Source organism: Triticum dicoccoides, chromosome 3B (assembly GCF_002162155.2).
Source record: "Triticum dicoccoides isolate Atlit2015 ecotype Zavitan chromosome 3B, WEW_v2.0, whole genome shotgun sequence".
In the NCBI taxonomy this organism is placed as follows: Eukaryota; Viridiplantae; Streptophyta; class Magnoliopsida; order Poales; family Poaceae; genus Triticum; species Triticum dicoccoides.
Window position 1 is genome coordinate 707426950 of NC_041385.1, and position 11178 is coordinate 707438127.

Genomic DNA, 11178 nt, shown 5'->3' on the forward strand with positions numbered 1-11178 from the left:
TTTTCACATATTGTGCTTCGCTTATTTACTTTTCCGTTGCTACTGTTACAATTACTACAAAACTATTATCTTTATTTTTGCCACTGTTAACATTACTATCATACTACTTTGCTACTAAATACTTTGCTGCAGATACTAAGTTATCCATGTGTGGTTTAATTGACAACTCAACTGATAATACTCAAGAATATTCTTTGGCTCCCCTTGTGTCGAATAAATAAATTTGGATTGAATACTCTACCCTCGGAAGCTGTTGCGATCCCCTACACTTGTGGGTTATCAAGACTAATTTCTGGTGCCATTGCCGGGGAGCATAGCTCTATTCTTTGAGTCACTTGGGATTTATATTTTCTGATCACTATGAAGAACTTGAAAGACGCAAGAACTAATATTTTTCCCTCAACTACGAGGGGAGGTAAGGAACTGCCATCTAGCTCTGCACTAGATTCTCCTTCTGTTATGAGTTAGCTTGTGACACCTAAACCTGCTACTGCTATGAATTCTAATATGTCACATGTTATAGATGATGCAACTTCTGCTATGCATGATACTTATGATGGAGCTACTTTTGTGCGTGATACTACTATGCCATTAGGTGAATTTCTTGATGAACAACTTGCTAGGGTTAGAGAGAATGTAATTAATGAAGATGTTATTACTGATGATAGTGATGATGAAAGTTCTCCCCCTGGTTATGAATTACCTGTTGTTCCTAAGGGTTATGTTATGGATGAAGAAACTGCTAGAGATTTTCTTGCTTGCAATGATAGATCAGATCTTAAGAAATTATTAGCAAAGCTGAAACAAAAGACTCTAAATGCTAGAATGAAGCATGACCCTGCTTTTGCCACTTCACCTATCTTTGTTACTGATAAGGATTATGAATTCTCTGTTGATCCTGAGATTATTACTTTAGTTGAATTTGATCCTTTCTATGGCACTTAATCTGAAACTGTTGTGGCACATCTCACCAAGTTAAATGATATAGCCACCCTATTTACTAATGATGAGAAGTCTCGCTATTATTATATTCTTAAGATATTTCCATTCTCATTAAAGGGTGATGCTAAGACTTGGTTTAATTCTCTTGATCCTGGTTGTGTGCGTAGTCCCTAGGATATGGTTTATTACTTCTCTACTAAATATTTTCCTGCTCATAAGAAACAAGCTTCCTTGCGGGAAATATATAATTTTGTGCAAATCGAAGAAGAGAGTCTCCCACAAGCTTGGCGGAGGCTTCTCCGATTACTTAATGCTTTGCTTGATCATCCTCTTAAGAAAAATGAAATACTTGATATCTTTTATAATGGACTAACTGATGCTTCCAAGGACTACTTGGATAGTTGTGTTGGTTGTGTTTTCAGGGAAAGAATGGTTGACCAAGCTGAATTACTATTGAATAATATGTTTACTAATGAAAATAATTGGACTCTTCCTGAGCCAATTCCTGAGCCTATTCCTAAACCTACTGCAAATAAGAGAGGTGTTCTATTTCTTAGTCCTAAATATATGCAAGAGGCAAAGAAATCATTGAAAGAAAAAGGTATTAAAGCTGAAGATGTTAAGAATTTACCTCCTATTAAAGAAATACATGGTCTTAATCTACCACATATTAAAGAAACACATTATCTTCATAACCCGACATAGGTAGTAAAGGTATATGATAAAGTTGAAATTCCCTCTACTAAATTTCATAGCCCATGCTTAGATGAATTTGATGACTTTATGGCTAGACAAGAAAGTTTTAATGCTTATGTTGGTAGAGAATTAAAGAATAATTCTTTTAAGATAGGACGCTTGAGCGATTATATGGCTAGAGTTAAAGGTGAACTTAAACTCATTAGCAAATATGCTTCTATGGTTACCACTCAAGCTGAGCAAGTACTTAAAGCTCAAAGTGATTTGCTCGATGAATTAAATAATAAACATGATTTTGCTGTTAGAGTGGCTACTAGAACTGGTAGAATGACTCAGGAACCTTTGTATCCTGAAGGCCACCCTAAGAGAATCGAGCAAGATTCTGAGAGAAATAATTTAGAGGCACCTAGTTCTTCCAAAAATAAGAAAAAGAAAAACAATAGGACTTTGCATGCTTCCAATGAACCTGTTGTAGACACACCTGAGAATACCAATGATATTTCTATTTTGATGCTGAAACACAATCAGGTGATGAACATGAACCTACTGATAATGTTAATGATAATGCTCAACCTAGCAATAATAATGAAGTAGAGATTGAACCTGCTGTTGATGTTGATAACCCACAATCAAAGAATCAACGTTATGATAAGAGAGATTTTGTTGCTAGGAAGCACAGTAGGGAAACAGAACCATGGGTTCAGAAACCATTGCCTTTTCCTCCTAAACCATCCAAGACGAAGGATGATGAGGATTTTGAGCGCTTTGCTGAAATGATTAGACCTATTTTCCTATGTATGTGCTTAACTAATATGCTTAAATTAAATTTGTATGCTAAGTATATGAAGGATATCATTACAAATAAAAGAAAGATACCAGAAGCTGAAATTTCCACCATGCTCGCTAATTACACTTTTAAGGGTGGAATACCAAAGAAACTTGGAGATCCAGGGGTACCAACCATACCATGCTCCATTAGAAGAAACTATGTTAAAACTGCTTTATGTGATCTTGGAGCTGGTGTTAATGTTATGCCTCTCTCTTTATATCGTAGACTTGAATTGAATAAGTTGACACCTACTGAAATATCTTTGCAAATGGCCAATAAATCAACTACTATACCTGTTGGCATTTGTGAGGATGTGCCTGTTGTGGATGCAAATGTCACTATCTTAACGGACTTTGTTATTCTTGATATTCTCGAGGACGATAGTATGTCGATTATCCATGGTAGACCCTTTTTGAATACTGCAGGGGATGTTATTGATTTCAACAAAGGCGATGTCACTTTTCATGTTAATGGTAATGAGCATACGGTACACTTTCCGAGGAAACAATCTCAAGTTCATAGCATCAATTCTATTGGAAAAGTTCCAACTATTATTATTGGAGGTTTTGAATTTCCTCTTCCTACTACCAAGAAAAAGTATGATATTCTTATTATTAGGGATGTTCATATCCCCGTTGAGGTAACCTAGTGTTATTCGAAATTTCTCCGGTTCCGTGTTATTCGGAATGAGTTTGTTAACAAGACTTCATCAACCTTGTTAGTGGATTCATTTTGATGATCATGAGATGGATGAAACTAGAAGGCACAACCTTCTGTACCCTCTTTTTAGTTTCTATTAATTAGAATAAATAAAGCAAAAATAGTATTATCTGTCTGTTTTCTGAATTATCCGTGCAATAAAAAAATATCACGAAAATAAAAGTGCTGCAAATGCCCTGCAAATTTAGTATTATTTTTTATGGATTATTTGAGGATTTTAGGCACTGAAAACACTGCAGGAGGGGCAAGCACCTGGCCACGAGGGTGGAGGGCGTGCCCACACCCCTTGGGCGCGCCCCCCTGTCTCGTGGGCCCATGGTGGCCCCCCTCCACTTATTCCTGCACCCACACACTCCATCTTCTTCCCAAAAAAATCCTCATTCAGCTCAAGCACGAGTTCTAGCTCGTTTTTGCTGCGATTTTCGATCTCCTTGCTCAAAGCTCCATTCACAAAACTGCTTTGGGAGATTGGTGCTTGGTATGTGACTCCTCCATTCATCCAATTAGTTTTTGTTCTAGTGCTTTATTCATTGCATATTTTTGCTGCATAGGTGACCCTGTTCTTGAGCTTGCATGTCAAATTTATGAGGTCCCAAGTAATTCTAATGCATGATATAGACTCTAGGCACTTGTAGGAGTAGTTGCTACCAATCTTATTTAGTTTTATTCACTTTTATTTTGGAGTTACTAAAAATTTCAGAAATATTGCAGAAAAGGAAATATGCTCAGGAAAATGTACCAAGGTGGTTCTTCAAGGAAGAAAGGACCTCGGCTCGCGATATGTGAGCTTGATGACAAACCACCAAGGGAAGCTGATGTGCGGCCTTGTGAATGGTCGTCAGAACAGTTTATGGTTGCAGCGGGTATCAAGGATGAATTCGATGCATATGTGCGTAATGCTGACCTTGAGGAATTCCTGCAAGATAAGTGCCAGCAATACTAATATTTGACTGATTCATTTGTGAGAAGGTTTAAATTTACATCCTCGCGCAATTCTCAAAGTGTCCTGTTTGATATTTATGATAAATCATATACCATGGATGTCACGCCCAATATGCGACCCTATCCAAAAGGAACTCGAAGGTCCCACCAAGGATAGACCCGCATATTGAAACACTTTTGCAAGGTGGATATCATTACATCAACATCACATAAATAGATGGGGATACATACATAAGGCATACAATGCCACACGAATACAACATCATCTTACAAGAGCAACATCCGACTACGGATGAAACACAAACAGAAGCTCAAACGACATCCACCCTGCTAGCCCAGGCTGCCGACCTGGAACCTATCCCCTGATCGAAGAAGAAGCAGAAGAAGAACTCCAAAACAAGCAAACATCACTCTCGCGTCATGATCATCACATAACCTGTACCTACAACTGTTGTTGTAGTAATCTGTGAGCCACGAGGACTCAGCAATCCCATTACCATGGGTATCAAGACTAGCAAAGCTTAAAGGGGAAGGAAGGGGTAAAGTGGTGAGGTTGCAGCAGCGACTAAGCATATATGGTGGCTAACATACACAAATAAGAGCGAGAAGAGAGCAAAAGGAATGATCGTGATTCTAGCAATGATCAAGAAGTGATCCTGAAGAACTACTTACGTCAAACATAACCCACCGTGTTCACTTCCCGAACTCCGCCGAAAAGAGACCATCATGGCTACACACGCGGTTGATGCATTTTAATTCGGGTCTGGTGTCAAGTTATCTACAACCAGACATTAACAAATTCCCATCTGCCTATAACCGCAGGCACGGCTTTCGAAAGTTTAAACCCTCCAGGGGTGTCCCAACTTAGCCCATGATAAGCTCTCGCGATCAACGTAGGATATACCTTCTCCCAGGAAGACCCGATCAGACTCGGAATCCCGGTTTACAAGACATTTCGACAATGGTAAAAAAAGACCAGCAAAGACTCCCGCCGTGCCGACAAATCCCGATAGGAGCTGCACATATCTCGTTCTCAGGGCACACCGGATGAGCCAGACGTCGGGTTGGCATAGACCCTGGTTGCCCAGGGGGTGCCGGACATCGCTCGGTTTGGACCAACACTTAGACAAGCATTGGCCCGGGGGGGGGGGCTAAAATAAAGATGACCCTCGAGAGGGCGACTCCCAAGGGAAAAGTAGGTGGTGGTGAGGCAAATGGTAAAACCAATGTTGGGCCTTGCTGGAGGAGTTTTATTCAAAGCAAACTATCAAGGGGGTCCCATAAATCACCCAACCGCGTAAGGAACGCAAAATCCAGGAACATAACACCGGTATGACGGAAACTAGGGCGGCAAGAGTGGAACAAAACACCAGGCATAAGGCCGAGTCTTCCACCCTTTACCAAGTATATAGATACATTAATAATATAAGAGATACTGTGATATCCCAACATAATCCTGTCCACCATGGAGCAATCTTCAACTTCACCTGCAACTAGCAACGCTATAAAGGGCTGAGCAAAGCGGTAACACAGCCAAGCAACGGTTTGCTAGGAAGGGTGTCAAAGGTTAGAGGTTCATGGCAATTTGGGGAGGCTTGAAGAATAGGTGATAGGTAGCGCAGCATAGCGATAGAACGAAACAACTAGCATAGCAATGATAGTAGTGAGATCCAGGGTAGCGGTCATCTTGCCTGAAATCGCGCTAGGAAGAAGAACGAGTCCATGAAGAAGATGAAGCCACGAAGATGAATCCAAGCGCAGACGAACGAATCCTCACAATCGCAACGAAACGGGAACTATCGAGAAGAAGCACACAACATGGTAAACACACCACACATGAACAAGGCATGATGCACAACCAAGTATGATGCAAGACAAGACTATATGAAGCTACTCATGGCAAGAGATGATGCAAACAAGAACAACACATCAAAGCAAGTTTAAATGAGGCCGGGAACAACATATAACAAATCCGGTAAGTCCTCATATGCAATTTTCGAAATTGGTCCAGATCTGAATAAACCTTAAGTTGAAGTTGTCAAACAGCAAGTTAAGATGCACCAAGATGATCTACACGAGATTCTAGTCAAGTTACATATGAAGTTCATTAGATTTGGAGCCACGGCCTAGAAGATATGAGCAGAACAAGTTAAACATGGCATTGATGCGAGATGCACCCAAACATCAAGAAAACACCTCAAAACAAGGATTCAACATGATAATATGAAGCTCCATGAAATTCTAAGCAATTTTCGTATAGAGCACATTCAAAACGGAGCAACGGTTCAACACACACACTATACAAGTTATAGCAACAATCTGTCCAAAACAGCAACTAGGCATATTGCAAGCATCAAGACAACATGCTACAGGACTTGAACAAGAAAACAAAAGGCATGGGAATGATGTACAGGTAAAGGATAAGAAAACATGAACACTGATCTATCTCCATAAATCACTAGAACATGCTCAAACACACATGACAAGATTGCAAATAATAACAGTTTCAGACTTTGCAGAAATAACATCAGGTTGCAATGTTTCGAGCTATCAAACAACATGTTACAGGAACTTATCATGGCAAAAAAGGACATGGTATGAATCTACTAAACCCATAGAACAAAAGTCCTTTACTGACCATGAGCCAAAAAGGATCAGAAGATATGATGACACCCACGTAAACATGGCAAGTTATATGTCAGATTCATACATGGAAGGAACAACGATAAGTAGGCATGCTGGTGAGCTTGAACCACTCACCAAAGAGCAATATATGGCATGGAAAGGCAACCAACAGAAAGAATACATGTTTATGAAGCTAAGCATGTCAAGAGCAAGGTCATAGGGTGCATGTATCACTAGCAAAACACATGGCAACACTGAACTTAATATTAACAGGCTGACAGCAACATTATTTAGCAACTTTGGAGCAAGATTACAACAAGATACAACAGGCTATATATGCAACCAGGGGCATGGATGGATAGAGCATGACATGTATAACAAATCATCCTTAGTGAACATCTCCAGATTATGCATACAATGACTTGTAGCAGCAGGTTTACATAGCATCACCAAATAACAGATTCAGCCTAGCAAAACAGCAACAGCAAGTACACTACTTAACAAGCTCGGTTCACTCACCACAAGTCATTGCATGACAAGATAAGCATAGCATCATCAAGAAGACATGTTTATGAAACTACCCAAGGCAAGAACAAGTTCATAGCATGCAAGGATCAACTACAACAACCTTGGCAAAATTGAATAACATGTAAACAATCTGCCAGGAAACATTTTGTAGCAAAAGTAGAGCAACAAAAAGACATGCTAGACTACTCCCTAATTGCAAACAGGGGCATGAATGGCTAGAAAACAACCATATGTTCAAAACATCCTTACTGAAGTATCTCAAAATATGTTTGGATCCCTCTGTAGCATCATGTTTACATGGCATAAAAATAACAGCAGAACAGGGAATAAAATCAGCAACATCACGAAGCCTAGTTTGCATGCTTCTGCTAGTCACTACATTGATCAGAAAAATACATGGCATACGCCACTGTAAATAATACATGGCATAGATCAAAACACATGTAGACATCAACCTCATAGGATGCACACATCAATCATGGCAAAAATGACAAATGAGCATGTTCTGTTAACAGACAGCACACAATATCATATAGCACTCTTGCAACGATGATTCAGGCATCAAGATGGACTCAAATGAACATGACGCAATGGAAGGAAATGATGTACTCGTTGATACGAACAATTTGACATATTACACGCACGAAACGGAGCTACGGATGCAGAGATATGATGCGATGAACATGTCATGATTATGCAAAATATTTCGGGGACTTAGGCGTTTCCGGGGTCAACCTTGTCTGCACGGATATCGAGGTTCACCGGAGTTGGCCTGGATCTCGCCGGAGAAGACGAACTCAGGGCGGGGAAGTCTTGATCCGGCGAGGAGGAAGGCGGGGAGAGCGCGGGACGGCTGGATCCGGCCCTCCCGTGGCCGGATCTGGCCGGGGGCGATGGAGAGGAGGCGCGGGGGCGACGGGCGAGCTCGCCGGAGCTCGCGGCCGGCGAAGCAGAGGTCCGGCTGGGCCGGCGGAGGGGCAGGCGCGGTCCGGGAGGCGCAGCCAGGCGGCGGCGGCGCGGGGCGCACGGCGGCTGGGATCCGGGGCCGCCGGGCGCGCGGAGGGGCTGCGACGGCTGACGGGGGCGGAGCGCCACGGCGGCAAGGAGGCGGGGCCTGGCAGCGGCGAGCAGATTTCGGCGATGGGGCGAGGTCGCCGGTTGGAGGCGCGAGGCGGCGGGGGCGCGCGGGGCGCGGGGCGGCGTGCGCGGGCCTGGGCGGGCCGCGCCTGGGCCCGGCGGGCCGCGGCGGCGATGGGAGGTAGGGGGGACGCGTGGCAGCGCGCTAGAGGAGGAGGGAGGCGGCGCTGCTGAGGTGGCGTCCTCCGGTTGGTCGGGCGACGTGGCTGCGGGGGCGGTGGACGTGTCCGGCTGCCGGGCGGACATGTCCGGCGGCGCGCAGGGGAAGAGGCTAGGGTTCATCTGCGCGAAAATTCGGGGGGAGAAACCTATTTATAGATTCTAGGAGTTAGGAGAGTCCAAATGAGGCACGGTTTTCGCCCACACGATCGTGATCAAACGACCGAGAGCATGGAGGGGAGTTAGATGGGTTTTGGGCCACTTTGGAAGGGTGTTGGGCTGCAATACAAAGAGGGCCTTTTACGGTTCCCCGGTTAACCGTTGGAGTATCAAACGACCTCCAAATGGCACGAAACTTGACAGGCGGTCTACGGGTGCTATACCAAGGCCGCTTGGCAAATCTCGAGCCATTCCGAAGAGGTTTAACACCCGCACATGAAACAAGGTCTGAGAGGGGCGACGGGGCACGCGCGAGAGGTCTGGACTCCGAACGGACAACGGAGAGAACCAGGAGAACCCGAACGGATGCAAGTTTTGAAAAACATGCAGATGAAATGCAGATGATGACATGGCAAAATGCAACACGCAAAAAAATGACATGGCAACAACGGCGAATCACTGACAGACACCTGGCGCATCGAATCTGGGGCGTTACAACACTCCTCCACTAACAAGAGATTTCGTCCCGAGATCTTAGGACCGAGACGGAAGAGAAAAAGGAATAGGTGAAACAAGAACTCAAAGAAAAAGCAAGGAATCGAGAGCACTCGAGAAGAAGAGAGAAACAACGAGAATGACAAGAATCGAAAGCTCCCGGAATCAGATAGACTATGAAACCACTCCGGTTAGAACGAGATAAGAAATGACTAAGACTGAAACGATTTAGGCAGAAATCTGTCTGAACATGGAAAGAATAGAACATGAACTTCACAAGATGGGATGACACTTGAGGAGATGACCAATGCAATGCCTCCGGAAGAATTGAAATAGAAATGACAAGAACTTAGAAGGAAGGATTGAATGGAGTTGTTGAGAAAATCAACAACGAAATAATAAGCTTGATGTCGACTTAACAAAAACATCTCAAAACTTGAGGTGGAATTATGCCACAACCAAATGCTTGAATATCTGAGAAGAACGAAGAAATGCAAAAATCCACTTCAAAAGAAAAATGGAGAATTAATTGCACTTCGAGATGCGAGAAGAAAAGATACTTGAACTCCACCGACAAGAATCTTGATGAACTCTTGAAGAAAGAATTAAATCATGAAGAACCACCATGAAGAACTCCGGTACCAAAAGGATGATGAGATAAGATTGAAGGATGAAAGAATAAGATGAGCCTTGTGATGATTTAGATGGAGGTTCCGACGAAATGGCCGAGGAAATTTGAACTCCGGAAAAGAAAAGATGAAAACACTTGAAACTAGAATTTATTCCTCACAAACAAATTCGGAAGGAAGGGATTATACACTTGGAGGAAACAAGAATAAGATTTATTGTATGCTTATCCTTCATCAAACTTAATTGATGAAAACTGGATTTGGCATGCAACTTATTCTTGTTGAAAAAGGACTAAGAGGAATGTGGCACAAAACTTGAGAAAGTCTGCATGGACCACCGGTAGGATTGAAAGAATGAATGGATTGAAATGATAATCAAAGAAAAAGAATCTTGAACGAACCACCATAAGAATTCAAAAATGACTGACGAAAAAGAATGAATCCCCGAGAAGAATTAGAAGAACAAATATGCTATAGGAAAGTTAGATGCAAAAGAACGGGAAGAACTCGAGGTGATTAACGAACATTTGAACGAAGCGCCGGGATAGTTGGATAACGGTAGCTGAAATGTGGGGTCGAAGAATTCTTCTGGAACGATGGCCTCCGGTGAAAGAAATGGAAAATCAACTTCTGACATACTCCGGATGGGTAAGAAAGAATATCTGGCAAACTGAAATAAATCAAGAGGATGATATAAAACTGGAACCACGAATCTTCGAGAGAACGGGCAAAATTTAGAGATACTCTTCTTCGATCTTCAAATGACGACGAGAAACACCACCAAAAATTACTGAGATGCTCCGGGAAAATGACAAGCGAAGAGGTAGAGCCAACAATGAAATGATTTGAAATCGATCTTGAAAGGCATGTGATTGATAGAATCCATTCTTATGTCACACTTGAAAAGAGTTTAAGAATAACTCCGGGAAATTAGAAGAGTTAGGTAAGATCCTGGGAAAAGACCTGTGGGTTAGGGCCCACTAAAAGAAAACTCTGTTGGAAAGGGTTGTTGACCAGATAGATGAAGCACCAGAACAATTGCAATATTTGAATGAGGTGACAACCTCAAATTAATTGCAACACAGACGAATCTCCTGAGATGTCTTACGAACTCCGGAATTATTGAATGGCGAGAGGCAAACGAGCAAGAAGAACACGTGATCCAAGGAAAAGAATGAAATCACTACCAAAAATTAGAATTGAAACCACCAGAAAAGAGATGAAGAATGTCAACCGAGACGAGAATTCACTGGTTGAAATGATTTATGGAAGAATGAAGAGGTTCCGCACGAATGAGATAGATGGTCGAGAGAGAGT